This window comes from Calliopsis andreniformis, chromosome 7, assembly GCF_051401765.1.
Source record: "Calliopsis andreniformis isolate RMS-2024a chromosome 7, iyCalAndr_principal, whole genome shotgun sequence".
Classification (NCBI taxonomy): Eukaryota; Metazoa; Arthropoda; class Insecta; order Hymenoptera; family Andrenidae; genus Calliopsis; species Calliopsis andreniformis.
In genome coordinates, this window is record NC_135068.1 from 1,784,144 (window position 1) to 1,805,964 (window position 21,821).

At 50.2% G+C, this 21,821-nt stretch overlaps 1 pseudogene; it reads right to left on the minus strand.

Annotated features, from left to right (window-relative positions):
- Positions 1 to 214: 214 nt before the first annotated feature.
- LOC143181866 (NFU1 iron-sulfur cluster scaffold homolog, mitochondrial pseudogene) lies at positions 215 to 904 on the minus strand (annotated as a pseudogene).
- Between the last annotated feature and the right edge of the window lie 20,917 nt (positions 905 to 21,821).

Below are 21,821 nucleotides of genomic sequence, written 5' to 3' on the forward strand. Positions count from 1 at the left end.
TGTCTGATGATGTTACTTAAAGTCTTTATGAAAATCCGTATATTCAAATATGCGAGTTTGAGCAGGCAAAAAGCCATTCTGCTTGCTGTTTGCTATATGTGTTTAAACTTGTACCATTCATCAAACAGGAGATCTTTTGTTCCTCGAACCGTTTAATTAGTCATAGTGTGGTCTCTATACCTGTAACCTCTGGTATGTGGTAGCTCAGCATATTCTACACTCCTTGCTTTAAAGTAATTGCAGCACTTGGGCATCCAGAGCAAGCTCCTTGTAACTCGATATAAACTATCCCGCCTTTATAGCCATGAAATTTGATATCGCCACCATCTTGAGCAACTGCAGGTTTGATATAACTTTCCATCAATCCTTTTATTCTATTTACAATTTCTATATCATTTTTATCAAAAAATTCTTCATCCGGTACATTATTATCATTTACTCCTTCTTTATCTAATGCTTTTCCACCTGAAGTAAAGTGATCTATGATTGTAGTTAAAATTTCTACTTTTAATGTATCCCAATTAATTCCACCCAATTCTGTTACTGAAATAAAATTATGACCAAAAAACACTCTTACCACATGTTCTATTTGAAAAAGATTTGTTGCTAACTTGGAGCTTTTTATTTCATCTGCATTTGAAAAATCAGCCGCTTCTCCTTCGTTTAGAATTGCAAATCCAGGGAGAAATTTCAGTGTGTTTGGATTTGGTGTTTCTTCACTCTGGATGAACATGTTATTTACCATGACAATTATAATGGTTACTATTTAATTATAAAATGATAAAAAAATAAACATGACATTCATCTTTTTTCTTTTTTTAGTATTCATAGTAATTACATTTATCTTGCCCAGCGTTTTTGTACCTTTCCTTTTCTTGACAAAAAAAAATAACATAAGTTTCATGATGAACTCCATATTGAGTAAGTTTTTGAACGAATTTAATAGCAGTAGAAGTTATACTGAAAATTACACTCGTAATAACATGTCCAAAGATGAAGCATTAAAGATACTGGGGCTGAATCCGGAGGCAAGTCAAAATGAAATTAATAAAGCATATTAAAATTTAATGAAATTAGTTCACCCAGATAAGGGAGGCTCAGAGTATTTTGCACAGAAATTAAATGCGGCACGTGATTGGTTGCTGAAGAGGTAGTAATTAATATCGCTTTAACTTTTTATTTGTGTGTAAAGGATAAGTTGCTACAATAAAACGAATTAAAGGTAGAGAAAGCTTTAAGTTATGCAGAAAAAAACAACGATAGAAGAGGGAAAAAGCATATTAGGGTGGATAGAATATAGGTTGCCTATATTTTCTTTTTTTGAAACACACTGCTTCTTACCAAGTGCTAAAAAACTTAAACTAGGCTTGGAACTTCGGCTCTTTGGCTGGTATAGCGCTAATTTTACAAATAATAACAGGTATATTTCTTGCTATGCACTACTCTCCGCATGTTAACTATGCGTTTAATAGTGTAACGTCCCTAAAGCGATGCTACGTTGTCCATGGAAGAGCGGCTTTCCGATGGACGAAAAGTGGGGTTCGTGTGGCGTGCGGTTAAGGAGTTAAAATCCAAAGCTTAGATCTTTCTTGACAATAATTTATTCAGTAAAACCCTATTCTAATTCTAACGTAAATACAATACTAATGCCTATTCTAATTCGTTAAATATTTATAAGAACAAATAAGGTTAATTATTATGTACAGACGAGGTTATGTTGATTGTAATCGTTATGCGATATACTTCTATCATTTATCTCGATAAAGCGAGAGTTAGGTTATGTGTCTATGCTTAAAATTCGTGAATAAGAGTAATTATGCTGTTATTAATTATTAATCCGTATTAATTGCGGTAGAGGATCCTCTGTATTAGACGATACGCAGTGTAAGTGTGTGTGTGTGTGCAATAGATCTTGTCTCGTATGTCCTGGTCGCTGCCGAAGTTATAGATGGCTATAACCTAAGAGCGGTCTCAAGGTTTCATGAAACATATAATCTTTGCTTGATTGCCTAAGCATCCGTAAGCCCTTCGTTATCTTTTCTACATCAGTCGCTACCTTAGAGAAAAGACTCTTCAGGAGCGGTCTTAGAAATGCGTCCGACTTAGAATGGCTTCTAGCGCTTGTTGGCAAGCGATTCGTCTGCTTACGGCAAGCACGAACTCTATATTAAAGGAGCATCAATTACTATTTGGTAGAACGGTCGCTACCCCTAAAGGAGCGGTCTCGATCTTTAGTATCTCAGCTACCTCCAAGATGTTGCCCGTACTGCACTTGCTTAGAATCGTCGTAGTGCACTTGTCATAAAGCTACTCAAGATTGAACCTGTAAAGTAGCATCGAATACTCTTGATCTCTGGAAAACGGTCGCTACCCCTAAAGGAGCGGTCTCGATCTCACTGGACGAGTATCTCAGCTGCCTCCCAGATCTTCGTCTATTCGCAACCTGATGCCAGAGAGAAGTGTGTCCTCCTGCTGCTTTCGCAGCTCCTTTTATACTCGCCAGTCGGAGTTCGCACATGCGCAGTTGTTCTAATTCTAATGGCGCTCTTATTCTAATAGTGGCTGTTTTAATATAAAAACGTACGAAATATGCTATACTTATATGAAAATGTAATTAAAATCTATAATATATAATGTGTGTCCTAATACAAAAATGTTTATTAGTAATTGGATAACAGAATACGCGCTATTATACAGTTATAAGATAGAAATAGAAAGAGATAGATATGTTTACAATAAGATGGAGAGAGACAGCGATAGTAGAGAGAGATAGAGTGAAATAGGAAGAGACAGAGACAGAGACAGAAACAGAGACAGAGACAGAGACAGAGACAGAGTCGTGGGGCGTTACAATAGTGTAGAGCGCATAATGCGAGATGTGAATTACGGGTGGTTAATACGCTACACTCACGCTGTTGGAGCGTCGCTCTTCTTTATGGTAGTCTATGTTCATATAATGCGTGGGTTATATTACGGATTTTACAAGATGCCACAAGAGATGGTGTGGTTTGTTGGTATATTTACATTTTTTGCAATGATGGCAACTGCCTTTATGGGATATATATTGCCTTGGGAACAAATGAGTTTCTGGCGTGCAACAGTTATAACCAATTTATTTTTTCTTATACCTTTAGTTGGCAATAAAATAGTTATAAGGTTATGGAGTGGTTTTTCAGTGGATAACCCAACACTTAACCATTTTTTCGCTCTGCATTATCTTCTGTCTTTTGTTATTATTGCTTTAGCTGTGCTTCATGTGATAGCTCTGCATAGGTTTGGTTCTGGTAACCTAAGTGGAGTGGAGATAAAATCCGATAAAGATACCATTCCTCTCTATTCTTATTATATAGTCAAGGATTGCATAACTTTTGGTCTGTTTTTTGCAGTTTTGTTTGTATTTGTTTTCTATGCTCCTAATTATCTTGGACACCCAGACAATTATATAGAAGCTGATTCTATGGTGACTCCTGGTGATGAGAAATATGTTAGCTATACTTTGCATATTGTTTTTGGCTAATTTTGTGTATGCAGAAGAATTCAAGCCATCGCCAAATAAGAAAATGGACTGGAAATTTGATGGAATTACCGGATCTTTTGATAGACAGTCAATTCAACGTGGCTATAAAGTGTATAAAAAAATCTGTGCTGCTTGTCATTCAATGAATAGGATAGCATTTCGTAATTTGCAAGATGTTGGTTTTTCTGAAGAAGATATAAAACAGATTGCAGCTTCTTATCAAGTTAAAGATGGTCCGAATGATTTGGGTGAAATGTTCGATAGACCTGGAGTACCTTCGGATTATTTTATTGCAGCTTTTGATACAAAAAAAGTAGCTGCAGCAAGCAATAATGGTGCAGTTCCACCAGAATTATCGTTAATTATTAAAGCAAGGCATGATGGTGCAAATTATGTCTATTCACTGTTAATAAGCTATCAAAACGGCGAGCACGATGAAAATGATTTATACCGCAACCCTTACTTTTCAACAGGCAAGTTATCAACGGCGCCACCACTTTCTGAAGGAATGGTGAAATATGATGGTGCAAGACAAGCCACAGTTGAAAATATGGCATATGATGTGATAAATTTTTTACAATGGGCAGCAGAGCCAGTGCTCAGACACTGGGATCCAGTTTTCTTTACAAATTCACCAAAAGTGCTTCATTTTATAACACAAAACCCATACTTACCAAACCCAATGCATTATTTACAATTAAAATTCCTGGATCACAGTGTCAAGCACTGGGACGACAGGAGAAGAGGGCTACCTAGAGGACCAAAAAAGGATGTCATTCAAGTGCCAAGCACTGGAATCTTGTTTCAATATTAAACAAAATACCATAGAATTCCAGAAAACAATCCCTAGAGAATTACTGATTTACAAAAAGCCAAATCGTGTTAATGCTGTTTAGATGTAAAAGATAAGTTAAATTCTTACAAAGAAAACATTTCAAGCAGCAAGACACACACCTTTGACCAAAAGAGAGCATCAAATTTATGGGGTGAGTAACCGCACTATTTCAACTACTACCACTAAATCAATAAATCTATAGCAGAAGGAACAAGCACTATGGAAACGTCAAAACTGACTGGTGAAATAGTGTGTGATATATGAGTTAACAGATAAAGATAGAAAAAATATTAAAAAATTAGCAAGAGAAATAGAGGAAGGCAAAGGTATTGCTGGAAAGTTCAGAAATAGAATATTCAAAAGGTCCAGCTATAACGCACGCACGATTCTTCCAGCAAAAATAACTCGTAAGTATCAGGGTAGAGAGGAAAGGTTGTCACTACTACATTATGCTATAAGTACAGCTTCATAAGAATAATGAAGCTGTAAAAGATCTTTTGGAAGAAGCCAAAAAACAAAAATTATTAAAGGAAGTTCTGAATGAAGAAATGACCACTAAATATTCAGATGGTCGGAAAGAAACACATACAATACTTACAGATGCTATATCTCGTAAAGACAATGACATTATGAGAGTAGTTGTACAGTTCCAGAGTGTGATGGTATGATAAAATGTGAAAAAAAAATATAATCAAGGGAGGAATTATGGGACAAGTATTACATGGGTGAGCTACAACAACAGAGACAATTCGTAGAGCAATACAAAATCGTAAAGAGAGCATAACAAAACTCTCCAAGTGTTATAACCTTGAACCAAAAACTTTTAAGTGGAGAAAACGCTCATTTACCAAAGATGCTGGTATGGGTCCAAAGCATCCAAGACCAACTGTTTTAACTTTAGAAGAGGAGGCTATAATTGTTGCATTTCGTAAACATACCCTATTGCCATTAGATGAATGTCTCTACGCTTTGCAAACCTCAAACCCACATTTGAGTCGCTCCAGCTTACATCGTTGTTTACTAAGGTACAACATTAGCAGACTACCAGATGTCGATGGTGAAGTTAAACCAAGAAAGAAATTCAAGCAATATCCTATAGGCTGTGACGTTGCGCATAGCGCCGTCCCCGGGTATCGCAGTCGGTAATATTAACGAGAAGAAGGACCGTACGGCCCCCTTGCGAACACCTGCTGAAAGACGTCTCCTGGGGGAAAAGTCGCGTATTAAGAATCGTTACTAATTTCGGGTGCCTCCGTGCCGAGCGCGCACGACATTTCAGGGCCATAGAAGAGACCTGAGGGACCTGAGGCCGTCCCCGTCCCCTGGCCGTGCAGTTCCAGATTCAGGCGCAGTAATGACACCGGGTATTACAAGGGCCCTCCACCCTCGGAGTTGAGGGACTTGCCGCATTCGCCGTGGACCAAGGGGCCGGAGAAGAAAACCACCACCCGATAGATGGTTCCGTGGCGCCGCCCTTCTCAAGAGGCTCAAACGGAAGGCGAGGGTGGAGGCGAGCCCGGAGATCGTTGCCCAGGCGGCCAGAGCCACAGAAAGTCCTGGGGGAATCTCCACATTGGCGGACAAATGCGGATCGTCACCGGAGAGGAGCGGGGCCTCGCTCCTTACATACGCGCCTAAGCCAGAGCGAGTACGCGGTGGGGCTATATAGCTTGCGCGAGCGATAGACGTGCCGCGAATCAAGGGGGGTCGCATGCGCGCGTGCCGAGTGTCGTCACTCGCTGTCGAAGCGTCTGAGAGAAGCGAGCGAAATTAGGGTAAACCACTTGATTACCTTGGTCTCAAAATTTCTTGGGCACGGAGTGCCGGTAGTGCGAGGCGCGACTCGGGTTTTCCTCCAGGGCGTCTTTGATACCGCGATAACGTATTCGCGTCTGATTTGTAACGCTAATTCGACTATTATTGTAACGGGCGAGTCCGCGTGTGCCGAAGCGTCGGACACGTGTTTGTTCAACACCGACCACCTGTGGTCTTCCTTCACCGTGCCGTCTGCACGGTGCCGAATTTATAATAAACATCTGTGGGAGACAAATTGAGTTTCATTCTATTATCGCGAGAGCCCGGTTTTCCTGCGTTTCCGGACCACGACCCGTCCTCTTCCGCCGAGCTAGCCGAGGAAAGCCGCCGTGCCCGTTCTGCAAGTGTCGCATAGTGTCGTTAGATTTCATTAAATCGGTACGAAAGTGCCTGGCGCCCATCCGGACAATCGGTCCTTTAGTAGAGCGACTTACAGGGCGGATACGTCGAAATTATCAGGTCGTCCTGCCTCGAGCTCACGGCAGCTCGACGCAGAAGGGTTCCGCGGATAATATCTATTACGAGAGTAAAACACCTGATAAGGCTATTTCCATATTGATATCGCGGAAGTTAGAACAGGAGAAGGAAACCTGTATTTGTTTGTTGCAATAGATAGAGCATCCAAATTCACCTACATTGAGTTGCACAAAAGTGCTACAAAACTCATAGCTGCTGAGTTTTTGGTAGTCTGATTAGAATTTTACCGTATAAAATCCACACTATTTTGGCAGATAATGGCATACAATTTACAAATTAGAATCGTCGTAAAGACGCCTTCCAACACATATTCGACAGAGTTTGTGAAGAAAGTAACATTGAACATCGTCTGACAAAAGTTAGCCATTCTTGGACAAATGGACAAGTTGAATGTATGAATAAAATTTTAAAGAATACTAGAGTTAAGAAATATTACAATCGTTCGCATCAACAAGTTAAGGAGCATCTTTATGACTTTGTTATGGCCTACAATTATACAAAGTGTTTAAAAAAGCGTTAATATAATGAGAACTCTATCTCGTTCGCGAAAACCGTTGTATGTTGATTTACGTGCCCAACCGAAGGTCGCCTTCGTTTGGAGATTCAGTGTCACTAATAACAAATGTAGGAAGGTCAGCGGTAAGGTTCTCGAAAGAAAAATCCGTCAGCTGAAGGCAACAAGAATATTTATTCCATATTTCACGGCGGTCGAGACCGAACAGGCGCTCTCCTCTCGGCACGCTCAAGCCAGGACTCGAAAAAAACAAAAACACTCGCCGCTCCTGATCGCGCTCGAGCTATGCCCGAAATATGCAATCTTTCGTAGCGCTAGATGGCACGACAATGGTCGTGCCGTCGTACGATTCCGCGCTCGCACTCTTACACAAACACGCTGAATTTGATGAAGGATTCGTTTTTAGATAATTACGGTTGAACTCGAACGGGTGAACGACCTGTATCAGCTGTTGGAATTTCAGGCCGACGTCGAGTGGGAGTGTCGAGCCTGGAAGAAAGAGAGAGAAAGTTGTCGAATATTAGAAAAAGACACAGTATGATAAGCGAGCGCCGCGTAGCGGCTAATTAGCGTATTCCGCGCATTCGCGGAGACACGCGCGGGTCTCGCAGTCAATCTTGTTCCAGTCTTTGACAGGAAACAGTTCGACTAGCAGAAGTCTAGCCATTTCGAGATTACTTCGAATAGAGCTTCTTGGTTTATCCAACAAGCTCGAAGCACTCGAAGAACAAAATCTTCCCTAATCGAACGATTTTCTCTTGTGGCTTAACCCATTCGTCTGTTCGGTTAACACGTACTATACGTGGGACAGACGAATCAGCCGGCAAAAAAGAGATTACTATAACAATTGAATGCACTCTTGGAATTGCTAATCTTCACGATTCTCTGAGTTTCCTTATCGCCGGAAGAGCATCGAGTACACTGCTCAATAGCATTGGTTGACGGATAAATCCAGATAGAGTAAACGTAAGTGCTTATCACCTCTGCGTTAGTCGCGCTGTACTACCCGTTTAGAAACAACCCCCGTGTGACGAATAAATGCCCACGGTGCGGTGAATGGCGTCTTAGAGCCTCTGGCCGTCACTAGCCTCTGAGCCTAGCACCAGCTAGGAATAGTGCATCTCACCGCTCGCGAATCTCTGCTCTCGCAGGGATTCACCCGACGTAAACCTTTTTATAAGGTGTATAAGACGTAGAGAAGAGGTTCCTCTTCTCTACGCATTCGCCGGTCGACGACCCCTTTTAATTGTAAAGGAAAGTCGATCATACAGTCCACTGCATTGCCTTCGCGTTACAGGCAAGGTATTGCTATCCCCTCCATACAGGCTTGTTGTCACAGCCAAGAGTCTGGAATATTCGGTACAGCTTGACTTACACTCTAGCTTACCGTCGCGGTTCTGCCGCTATTTTCTTTTCCAGACGCCAGCGTCGCTGACCGGCGTCCAAAGTCCAGGCCCTCGGATCCACGCCAACCACCAAGGAGCCGCCGAGGACCTCAACAACCCCAGCCCCCCAAAGACACGAAAAGATTTAATAAACGTCGCTTAAAAGCCCTTTTCAGGGCCGACAAAATATATAACTTGTGTCTTCGTTTTCTTTCGTATCCCCTCAATCTCACCTCATCCGGACCTCCGTTGGATCCCTTATTTTAAGCGATTCCAACAAAGTGAAAAGAGCCAAAGGGCCTAGCCGAATAAGGGGGTCAAAAGTGCCCCCAAACCAAATCCGACTTCCAATGAATCATTCGATAGCTTATTACAAAAAACTAGTTTGTGGCAATTTTCAACTCTGTAACTCAACCTGGGGGGTAGTTATGAGGGTAAATAGAAAATCAAGTTTTGAATAAAAAATTCGACAAAAAATCAGAGATATATCAGATACCAAGGCACATGTTGTGGAATTTTTTGAGATTTTTAAAACGATAATTGAAGCCGTGAGAAATAAAAAACGCAAAAAAACGCCAAAAAATGCGAATTTCGCATTGAAGCAATCGCAGAACTACAATCATATTTCTACAGTAAATACATAATGTTGTTACTAGTATCCCTGATTTTTTTCAGATTTTTCGGTTTGGTGCGCCATTGTCAAAAAAATCAAAAACCGATATTTTCGTCGTTTCTTTCGCGTCAGAGTAACATGTACGTTGAGTTTCCGTACATTCTTTATGAAACATATGTTTTGTGCAATGTTCAATGCTTTTGCACTCAGAAAAATAATATAAGAATTACAGAAAATAAATAAACTCGTCCGATGAAAACTATGTCGAGCGCGTTATGTTTCGAAGTGTCGACGCTATATCTGCAACAGCGCCAGTGGCGCAGCGACAAAGCGTCCGCTTGCCGGACCGCTGCATGTTTTTTACCTGCAGGTTCGAGTCCTTCTTGGACTCATAATTTTTTATGTTCATTATTATATTTTTTTTTTTAGTTTCTAACTATGTAATGATGATCAACATTTACTTTTAAATGTTTTTTGAGAACATTTCAAAATATTTTAATCTGAAATGCCTATAAAAATAATTTTGGAGTGTTTTTCACGATTCCGCTTTTCTTATTATATATATGTTGTAGGTGTTTACCACAGCTTCAGTATCTAACGGAAGAAGCTATAAGGATCATTCCACTCTATATCTACTATCCCACTCTCAGTCAATAATACTTTTTTTTTAATAATCACATATTTAAGTACCTATTTGATTGTTCGCTACTCATTTGTAGAAAAAAGTATTATTGTTCGACGGAAACCACGGGAAGGTGGTGGGCTTCTTCCATCAGGAAGGGGTAAGGATTGGTCTGGGTTAAGTCTGGGTTAGATATGGGGATAAGGGAAGGTGGTGGGAAGATACGGTTACTATTCGTACAATTCGTAACAATAACGTTTAATGCTAGGGTCACCTATTGAATTTGGAGTATAATCAATGTGACGTTTTTTATACCACAGCATCTTCCATTGCACACTCTGCTCAGGCAGTGACTTTTGATTCGAAAAATTAATCACGGCATATTAATAGTAAAACATATAGATGTTACATTGATTATACTCCAAATTCAATTGGTTACTCGGGAATTCAACGCTATTGTTGCGAATGTGCGAATGGTAACCGTACCGTCGGATGCTGTTCACATGTCGCAGCAATCATATATTATTTATCACATGCTCGGTACTTATGAAAAATTATACGTCCCGCAGAAATCTTAACTAAAATTTTCAGCATCGAAAAAGTAGCTCCGGTCATTAACGCAGACAGCGATGAAGATTAGAAACATTTTTAGGAATTCATCCGGATCATTCCACGCTCGTACTTGCAACCCTTTACCTCGCCATGTAAACTCATCCCATTCAGGTTATTCTTTGAAACCTATCCTTATCCCCATTTTTTTTTTTTTTTTTTTTTTTTTTAACGTGGAAAAATGCCTAACGCACACCCCGGGATGGGGGAATCCCGGGGTAGTGTGGGGCTTGCACCCACTAAAACTCCACGGTGGCCATCTTCAGCGCATGAGGGGGACTCCGGGAACTCTTTCGAACACTACCGGAGCCCCCCGAGCTACCTCCGCCGCTACCATCGCGGCAGAGTGCCTGCTTCGGTGGGGAGTAATTCGCGGGGAGCGCCCGCGACCACTTCCTTTCCCCATTCTGGGATTGGCGCCGCCGAGAGGGCCACACCCTCGACGACGCCCCTTCTGGGCCTTTGACAGGGGGCCACCGGGTCCCCAACCCGGTGACCCCAGGCCCTGGCGGTCACGCGCGCGACTGACGGGCTCAGTAGCCGAGCCCGCCGCGGCATTATGCGCGGGAACCGCCTGTTAGTGCCGGGCGGATAACAGTTCCGCCCGGCCGAGGGACGCACGAGCAGGTCAGGGGGGACCAGCCCCACCTGTGACTGGTGCGGCACGTAACCGCCGCCCCGCTGCCCGACGCGCCCCTCGTCTTTCTGCGCGAGCGGGGTCTGCGACCCCCCGCTCGTCCGCCTCCTTCCGGGACATGACTTCCTCGCAGAAGGAGGCGAACGCTTGCCAGGCGCCGCGATCGCCTTCGATCGCGGCTACCACGGCTCGGAGGGAGAGGTCGCCACCCATCTCCCTCCGGAGCGCCCGCCTTTGAGCCGCAAAGGCGGGACACTCTTCCAGCGCGTGTTGCGCGGAGTCCCGCTCCGCGCCGCACTGGTGGCACCTGGTCGTCGCTTCGGCGCCAATCTTCTCCAGGTACTCTCCGAAGCATCCGTGCCTGGAGAGCACCTGGGTCATCCGGTAGGTGAGCCCACCATGCCTACGGTCCAGCCAGCTATCAAAGCTGGGCAGGACCGCCCCTACCGCCCGCTGTCGGTCGGCGCCGCTCCGTTGGAGCTGACGCCGCCATATTTCGCGGGCGGATCTTTGGGACTGGCGCTTCATGTCTGATTCGACCGCCGCGTCTGGCGGGGCGTCCCCATCCAGACGGAGGGCTTGCAGACGCCGATATACATCGGCGTGTGCCTCCGCCTGGATGTCGAAGGGGACGTCACCCGCCAGAATCGCCGCCGTTTCGTGGGGTAGGGTGCGGTAACCACGCACGACCCGGATGGCCATTAGCCTCTGCACGCGGCGCAATTTGCGCCGCGCGCTCCGGCTGACCACCGGGCCGCGGGCCCACACGGGATATCCGTACAGGGCCATGGCCCGCACCACTCCCACATAGAGGCGATGTACCTTCTGGCTGGGTCCCCCTAGGTTGGGCAAGAGTCGGCCAAGCATGGCCGACGTCGCCACAACCCGGGGGACCAGACGGTCGAAGTGTTCTTCGAAGCGCCAGCGGCTGTCGATTTCCAGGCCGAGGTACTTAAACGTTCCCCCGACCTGGATGGGGGCATCATCCACTCAGACCCGAGTCTGGGGCGCACGCCGCGACAGAGGCAGCCCGTGAAACCAGACTACCTCCGTCTTTTGCGGCGAGATCGGGAGCCCCAAGGCTCGGATCCTGGCGACGACCAGTGCCACGGCCATCTCGGCCAGGCGGACAGTCCTCGTCCAATCCCTCCCCACGGCGACTATGAGCGTGTCGTCGGCGTAACAGACAACGCTCGCGCCGTTGGGGAGGGGCCCGCGGAGCACGGAGTCGTACCCCAGGTCCCATAGGAGTGGTCCTAAAACGGAACCCTGAGGCACGCCCCGGCTGAGTACCCTCCGCTGGGTGTTGTTCCGGCCCGGGAATTCGATTTCCCTGTCCCGCAGGTAATCCGACATCACGGCCTGGAGGTAGGGCGGCACCCCGTGTTCTCGGAGTGCCACCCTTATTGCCCCCCAGGGCAGGGAGTTAAATGCGTTGGCGATATCCAAGCTGATCGCCAACGCAAACCCACTCTGAGAGACGGCCGTGTCCGTGAAGGATTTGACGCGATCGATCGCGTCGAGCGTCGATCTTCCCCCACGGAAGCCGAACTGACAGTCGGCTATGCCGGGACCGTCACGGGACACTGCGTCCTCGAGTCGGCGAGCGAGCACACGCTCGAACAATTTGCTGACTTCGTCGAGGAGGCAGATGGGCCGGTACGCGGAGGGTGAATCCGCGGGCTTGCCTTTCTTTGGGACGAGGACCATCCGCCCTCGCTTCCACAGAAGCGGTACCCGCCCCGACTGCAAACAGCCATTAAATAGGCTGCGCAGCCGGGGCCCGAGGACGCGCAGTTCCTTCTTCAAGGCACGTCCGGGCACTCCGTCCGGGCCGGGGGCGGTGTCACGCACCCCCAAGCGACGGACGGCGGCAGCGAGCTCCCCTTGCGTGACCCCCAATTCGGCGGACCAGGTGGTCGGGTCCGCCGGCTCCGGCGGTCGTGGCTCCTCCGGATCGACCGGAAAGAGTGTGTCCACGACGCGCCGGAGAATGGGGGGGGTCGAGACTCGCCGTGACCGGGGGCGCCGCAGGGCGTAATCGCCCTAAGACGATTCTATACGGTCGCCCCCATGGGTCACGGTCTAGCGAGTCTAGGAGCTCGCGCCAGGCCTCGGACTTGGCCTTTTTGATGGCCGCCTGGAGGGCAACCGTTGCCTCTCGGTAGCCCTCGTATAGCGTTTGTTCCCTCGCGGCGTCGCGGTTGGCACGTCTGCGGGCCCTGGTGAAGCGGCGTCGGGCTGCCACCCTTGCAGCGCGCAAGGCGGCGATTTCGCCCGACCACCAGTACACGGCCCGCTTGTGAGGCTTTCCGGTCCGGGGCATGGCGGCGTCGCAGACCGCCGCCAGAGACTTCCGGAACCATACTGCCTCGCTGTCGACGTCCGCGACGGGCCCAGCCGGCGGCTCCGGCCAGGCCATCGCGAGGGAGGCGGCCATCAGCGCGTCCTCGTCCATCTTCTTGGCGGCCCATCTGCGGGGCGGCTGTCCGCCCCTGGGGCGACGGGCTGGGTGGGGGTTGTCGGCGGATACGTGCATGAGCACGTGGAGGTGGTCGCTCAGCGATTCCACCTCCTCCGCCACCCTCCACCCGGTGACACAGCGCGCGGCGCAGGGCGTCGCCCATGATAGGTCGACTATCGATTCGCCCTGCCACCGCACGCATGTGCTTGCCGAGCCCCTATTAAGCAGGAGGAGCCCCGCGCCCGCCGCCCATTCCAGCACCGTTTCTCCCCTCGCGTCTGTCCCGGGACAACCCCAAGCCGTAGCTTTGGCGTTGAAGTCGCCCAGGACTAAGGTGCGGCTGACTGGAGAGCGGGACACGACGTCCCTGACCTCATCCAGCAGCCGGTCGAACGCCGCGAGGGGGGCACTGGGCGGGGCGTAGATGCCGACCACCGCTAGGCCGCCGTACGTCGCCGCGACATACCCGCGGCCGTGCGCAAAAGCGCAGAGGGCCGCGGAGCCATCGGCGATAATCGCGACGGAGCCGAGGGCATCTTCCGCCCAATTTGGGCGGTCGAGTACCCCGTATGGCTCCGCCGCGACTGCCAACCCCACACCAAGCTCGGCCAACGTCTGCTGCAGGAGGTCCTGCGACGCGGCCGAGTGGTTGAGGTTGGCCTGCAGGATTTTGGCCGTGGGGGTGAACTTTAAGCCATGTCCATGGCCTCCCCACGGCCGGATCCTGCTTCCTTCTTATCGGGCTCTTCAGCCCGGTCCTTCTCCGCTGTCTGCGGCGGCGTATCCCTCGTTGCCGAGGCGGCCTGGCCAACTTGGCCAGACGCCTCGGTTGTAGGGCGGGATTTCCTTCCCCTTCTTGGCGGTGGCGGCGCGCAGGCTTTTGCGCCCAGCCAATGGTTCGCTAGGCGGCCCAAGTCAGTGCACACCGGGCACTTCGGCGGGGCCGAGCAGTGCCGCGCCATGTGCTCGGTGCTACCGCATGTGTAGCACCTGGCGCGGCGGTCTGCGTCGACTGGGCACTTCTGCTGCGCGTGCCCCAGCTCTAGGCATTTATAGCACCGCTGGGGACGTGCAGCCAGTGCCTCGACCCTCGCCGAGGTCCAGCCGACCCTTATGCGCCCGGCGGCCATGAGTTTGGTCATGGCCGCGACTGGACACCGTATCCAAACGGTGCCCAGCCCGGACGCGGATCGGCGGACAATGCCGGTGCGCACTTCCTCTGTGCGGCAACCGGCGATGCCTGCTACGGCGGCCGCCACCGCCTCCGCGGTCACGGACTCGTCCAGGCCGCTTATGCGCGCTTCGGCGCATTTTACGGGCCTGGACACTTCCACGTCCGTGCCGCGGAATACTTCTTTTAGCCTCTCCGCGAGGCGATCAGCGCAGGGCGCGCTTTCTGGGCCGGGGACCTCCAGAATGGAGGACCCCGTGCGGCCCTTCCGGTACTTTATGTCGGTTATACCGACATCGTTGAGGCGTACGCCCGCCACCGCGCACGTCATGACCTCAGCATAGGTCATGGCGCTGTCAGGGGGCAGGGTCAAGCTGACCGCTGCCCTTTTCGGTGCGCGGGGCGGACGTACGCGCGGCGCCTTCTTGGGAGCCGCAGCTGGCGGTTGGGGAGCCGCGCGAGCGCGCTCCGCAGCCGCCACCCTCCGCCTCTCCTTTCTGCCGACAACCTTCGACCAGGTGTCGGTGGAGGCGGGTGCAGCCGGCTTAGGGAAGGGCGGAGGCGGTCGCGCCGTCGTTGCGGCCTTGCCGCGACGTTGGCTGCGGGTCCTCGGTGGGGCCGCAGCGGGCGGCTTTGCCTTTCTGGCTGCCGCCATGTTTGTCGCCGCGCTTGCGACAGGTGGCGTGGCGCGGCGGGCGACAGGAGGGGCGGCGCGGCGTGTCGCAGCTGAAGGGACAGCGGCCTTATGGTCCGCTGCCTCCCTTTCCTTTTTCCTCTGCCGCCTTGCCCGCCTCTTTTGTGTGGCCGTCATCCCGCCTGTAACGTCCGCGGCCGCAGGTGGCCGCGGTGGTGGCGCATCAGGAACGGGCGCGGCCGCACGCGACCGTTGTGGCGCCGTAGCTGGAGCGGGGCGCGGTGGGACGCGCGGCGCGCGTTCAGTACGCTCCCTCGCGGTAGCGGCGTAGCTCGCCGGGCCGCGTGCGGCGGACGGAGGTGGAGGTGGAAGTGGCGCGCCCAGGCGGGCCGATAGTCGCTCCTCCATCTCGCCGCAGAGGCGGCGTATCAGGCCCTCAACGCCAGCGAGGGGGTCCTGAAGAGGCGGGGCCGATGGTCGTCCCGCTGGTCCGCGGGTGTCGGGCCGCTGCCTGTGGACCCTCGGTGATGGAGGCGCCGGAGGGGTCGGTGGCGTCGGTGGCCGCGGCGGTGGTGGAGGCGGCGCAGCCGGAGACGTTTTCATCCTCGGCGGCGATGGGCGGCGGGTCGGGGATGTGCGACCCATGAGTCTCGCCTCGAGCTCGGCTACACGCGTATTCAGTTGCGCAACTACGCGCTCGAGCTCGGCCTCGCGGTCTGTTATTTTTGCCCGCTTAGCTTGCTCCACCGCGGCCTAACGGATGGTTAATGCCGCCTCGCGTAGCTGGCGCACCATCGACCCCTTCAGATGGTTGGAGCACTTGGCCACCTTGAGGATGGTCTCCGACTCCTCGAAGATTCGAGCGCCCAGGTCGGTAGACGGGGCGTGCCGCATCTCTTCGGCGAGCTCGTCCTCGCGGATGGGCACGCAGGATTTCGAGATAGGCGGCGCCATGACCGTGCGGTCCTCGGCCTCCATTTCTTCCTTCAGCTGACGCTCCTGCAGCGTCAGCTGAATTAATTGGCGCTTCGCCTCCGCGAGGCCCACATACTCCCCGGTGGTCGGGGGTCGACCACGCTTTTTACCCGCTGGTCGTGGGGCTCGGGACAATCTGACCGAGCGGATGGAACCCGCCGAGCTGGCGGAATCCCACCCGTCATCGTCGGTCAGGCCCGCAGAGTTTGTTCCCGGCAGCCGCTCTAGACGCACCACAGGGCGCGCGAGGATCACCTCGCTAACGACCCTGGGTGCGTTGTGCGCCGAAGCAGACGCCGGGACAGACGATCTGCCTGACCCGGACGCCTCTTCACCAGTCGTGGTGCTGAACGCAGTGGCCCGGTGGTCCACCACTGCGCTCTCCCGGTAGTCGGTTAACGACGCGGGGGAGCCCGGTCGGCCACTCCCATCCGCGCCGGTACTGGGGGATCCGACGCCCCCTGCACCGTAAACGTTATTTCCATTAGTTGTCATTACCCATGTCCGATGCCCTGCTGCGGGTGGGCCCGTACCCAAGACGCCCGTCTTACTTGCCAAAGTCGCCGCCGATGTTCCATCCCGTTGCCAGCTCACCGCGTTCGTCCTCCGCGTCCAGCAAATTGGCACTCGCAAGCGAGTACCAACTACTGGGGCGGAGGTCCAGGGACCCCACCTGGAGGTGCGGTGAGTGGTCTTGAGCCAGTCGGGCCCCCAACTTCGCCGAAATTCCCCTCACCTGGCGAGCAAGCTCGTCAGGGTGTTGGTAGAACATCAGCTCCATCGGAGTTCTCGCCAAGGCAGACGTGCCCGGACGAGACCCTTCCAGCCCTCCTGTCCCCGCGATCCTTATCCCCAAACCTAACCCAGACCTGACCCAGACCAATCCTTATCCCTTCTTGATGGAAGAAGCCCACTACCTTCCCGTGGTTTCCATCGAACAATAATACTTTTTTCTACAAATGAGTAGCGAACAATCAAACGGATACTTAAATATGTGATTATTAAAAGAAAAGTATTATTGACTGAGAGTGGGATAGTAGATATAGAGTGGAATGATCCTTATAGCTTCTTCCGTTAGATACTGAAGCTGTGGTAAACACCTACAACATATATATAATAAGAAAAGCGGAATCGTGAAAAACACTCCAAAATTATTTTTATAGGCATTTCAGATTAAAATATTTTGAAATGTTCTCAAAAAACATTTAAAAGTAAATGTTGATCATCATTACATAGTTAGAAACTAAAAAAAAAATATAATAATGAACATAAAATATTATGAGTCCAAGAAGGACTCGAACCTGCAGGTAAAAAACATGCAGCGGTCCGGCAAGCGGACGCTTTGTCGCTGCGCCACTGGCGCTGTTGCAGATATAGCGTCGACACTTCGAAACATAACGCGCTCGACATAGTTTTCATCGGACGAGTTTATTTATTTTCTGTAATTCTTATATTATTTTTCTGAGTGCAAAAGCATTGAACATTGCACAAAACATATGTTTCATAAAGAATGTACGGAAACTCAACGTACATGTTACTCTGACGCGAAAGAAACGACGAAAATATCGGTTTTTGATTTTTTTGACAATGGCGCACCAAACCGAAAAATCTGAAAAAAATCAGGGATACTAGTAACAACATTATGTATTTACTGTAAAAATATGATTGTAGTTCTGCGATTGCTTCAATGCGAAATTCGCGTTTTTTGGCGTTTTCTTGCGTTTTTTATTTTTCACGGCTTCAATTATCGTTTTAAAAATCTCAAAAAATTCCACAACATGTGCCTTGGTATCTGATATATCTTTGATTTTTTGTCGAATTTTTTATTCAGTAAGATGCGAGTAATTTCCAAAAAACTTGATTTTCTATTTACCCTCATAAATACCCCCCAGGTTGAGTTACAGGGTTGAAAATTGCCACACACTAGTTTTTTGTAATAAGCTATCGAATGATTCATTGGAAGTCGGATTTGGTTTGGGGGCACTTTTGACCCCCTTATTCGGCTAGGCCCTTAGGCAAAAACAGAGGCTTACGCGCTGACGCTTTACGTCCTTATATTGAAAGATTTTGAGATGGAAAAGGACTCATTCGATTGAGGAAGGTTCAATCTAGCCCGTGCTGGTCATTATTTAATCAGATTCTGCTAATGTTCAGTAATATGAGTGTTCAAAGTAAAGCAAAAATCCACATATTCACAACCATGAAATCTAAGCATTTTTAGCTAATTTACAGATTGTTCTGAGCGAAGTCATGACCAGCGCGGGCTAGATTGAACCTTCCTCTATCGAATGAGCCCTTTTCCAGCTCAGAACCTTTCAATATAAGGATGTAAAGCGTCAGCGCGATTTGGCAGTGCTTTTTGCCAAGTTAGAGATAAAACAGCGTAAAAAACTGACAAGTTTAGTTCTGCTTGAACACACCAGGCAGCGCCTAATCAGGAGGCCCGTGCTGCCCTGAGTTGGCACGCGAGTTTCGAGAATTTGACGCACCACTACACATGCAACTATACGAGTTGCGTGTTTCGTTTATGTCCCACAAGAAGTCCCATGAAAAGTCATTCCGAGTGACATTGTAAGGTTCGAACAGAAAGTGAGCTCGACGGTTCGGACCGCTTCGGACGGCTTCGGAAAGAAGCTTGAAACGCTTAGTTCCAAGTCACCGGCAAGCGCAACGAGGCACACGCAGTCTTTTTGATATTATAGATATATTCACGTTTCGACTCGGAAGGAGATTCTTCGATGAGATCTTCAAAATTTTTATGAAATTCTGAGGGATGAGTTGAAAGATCAAACGATGACATTCTCTGTGTATTTGTATGAAAAATTACATTAAAACAAGTTTATGTACAAGTTGATACAATCGAGAAAGAGCGATTTTACATGCAATAATAAACTAAAAATAAAGAATATAAATTGTTTATAATATTTATATGTTCTTAGATCCCTGCGAAGGGATCGAGCCATCCCGACTCTTTATCGGGTCGATTCGCCGCGAGTGTTCATCGGGCTTGCAAACGAGTCGCCGTTCTGACGTGTGCCGCGATCGCGACCTACTACCGACTAGTTCAGTGTCATCCCCCCCCCCCCCCCCCCCCCCCCGGCTAATCTTACCCCCGTTCCCCCCGCGGGTTGTCGTGCCAGCCGAATTTCGCCGAAATCGCCTCATCGACCTGTCCGACCGCGAGGTCATTTATGGTCGGTCGAGCTATTGGCGACATCAGATACGTCGGTGTTTTTGACGAGCGACTCTCTCGGTGTTCCTTCTCTGCCCCCCCGTCCTGTCTGTCTACCCACGGCTCTTTTCTCGTGCCTCAGGGAGAGTCGTCGAAAGGTCCCCCCCAACGCCCGTCTACTGAGAGTTTATCGTTCCCCTGTCCGCCTCTCACACTAGTCTAATCCCCCTATACTCCTTCCAGCTAAGCGTCGCCACGCCACTTTGTCGCCCGTGACCGTCTCGCGGTCCGAACGAGACTCCCGGCGACGTCGGTTCCGCCGCTTTTTGACGGGTCTCTTTTCCCCTGAATCCTACCCCTTTTCACACCCCTTCTTATTTCCCAGAGACACCGAAAGGCTCCACCCTTTCCTATCTCTTCTGCACCCCCTCCCCCGGACGGACGCGGCGTGAGTTTACACCCCCGGGTGAACGCTCTCCCCCGCCCCTTCCCTCGGTCCCCCTTCCCCGTTCCGTGACGTGACTCTACTTTCCGTGCTTTCGCTGACCCCAGCCCCCCTCCCTTCCCTATCCCCTGCCTGGCTACCTGACACTCATCCCGTGGACCTCCGATCTACAGACTCGCGGTTCTGTTTGGGAGATCGTCGCGGCGCCAAGGGGAGAGGCGCGGCCCCTTCCCTCCAGCCACTGCGCTTCTCCCGTTTTATCAGGGAGGCCGAATTTGAATGTGTCCCCATTGTCCTTCACATTTCTCTCTCTCTCCTTCCTTCGCTTTGTGTCGGACAGGGCATCGCGAGAGGTCGGAGGAGGAGCAGGTTTGCCGACATTGCGCTCTTCCTTGCTCCGCTCCTTCCCCTCTTACTTCTCTGCCGCTCTTTCAGCCGGGAAGGGCGTGCATCGAGGGTCGCAGCCGGGATTGGGATTTGTCCGTTCGCGATTCGAGTGATTTGTTTGTTTGTTTTGTGCGTGTGCGTGTTCGCGTGCGTGTGCGCGTGCGTGTGCGCGTGCGCGTGCGTGTGCGTGTGCGTGTGCGTGTGCGTGTGCGTGTGCATGGCTTGTCTCGCGCGGTCAGGCCGCCTCCGTGTAATCCCACGAACTGTGGGACGACCCGCCCCCCGGTCCCCCTTCACTCTCACGGGAGCGAGTGACGTTTCGTCCCCCCGTTTCGGTGCTTCGGTCCTGAACCGCGGGACGGGGTCTTCCCCGGGTTCCGCACCATCGCGCGGCCGCGGAACGGCTCGCCACTGTGTTCCTGTGTTTCCACCGAACTCTGAGGCGGGCATCCCCGTGCCGCGCGCGCGTGTACGACCGCTGGGGATCGCCCGTCCCCTCGTTCCGCGTTCACGCTATACTGCTAAGCGACCTTTCGTGTGGGAGCATTCGAATCGTCCTTGTGTTCGAACCGTTGCGATTTAAACTGCGAGACGTTCGACTTTCAGGATGTTTCCGGGAGTTGTCTACACCTGTCCTTCATCCTACCCGGTGCGGAGCTAGCTGTGGAGATAGATTCGTCCCGTGAGATTGGATACATCGATTACTCCCCGCCTGTGCCTCTACGTTCCCGTCTGGCTGTGGCTTGGTTTCATCGTTCTTAGGCTGAGGTAAGTGGATGATTTTCTGCTGCTTCCCCTCTCTTTGCACGCTCTTGTGTTTCTTATTTATTATTATTTTTATTATTTATATATATGTAGGATCGAGGATTGAGGTTTCACGGTGTGAAGCAATGGGACAGCGGTCTTACTACTCGAAACTATATTTACTTAAATTAAGCCTTACGCATACGCCACGTTACGCCCGTTTCGCTTTCGTTTCGCCTTTTCGGTACGACGGTTGCGACCCGACTCTCCTAGGAATGTCTTTCGTCTCGCCTTCGCCGTGCCGCGACCTCGCGACTTGTCAACAGCGGGTTCAACGCACCGGCTTTTTGTTTCCATTTCGCTACTGTTTACCTATTTGGTCATTTCTTACACCTTGTTGTTATCCGCGTGCGCCGAACCCTCGCCTTGAACCGCTCGCACTCGCATTCGCACTCACACGTACATTCACGCTACATTCGCTACACTCGCACTCTTTTCTTCCGCTTCTACATATATATGTATGTGGGATGGACGAATCCCGTTGTGTGTGCGTGTGTGTATGTGTGTGTACGTGTGCGTGTGCAAACACGTATGTGGTCGCGAGGTATCGCCGAAGTCGAGCGACGCGGAAAAAAACACGCGAGGCAAAACCGTTGAAGAGGCGTTGTGTATGTGAATGTGTATGTGTCCGGGGTAGTCAGAAATCAGGAGACAGAGGACATTGTTTCTCGAGCGTTGCGAAGAAACGGCCACGAGGTGCGAACGTTATTCCGCCGTTCCTTACATATTTTCCTTTTTAATAAAC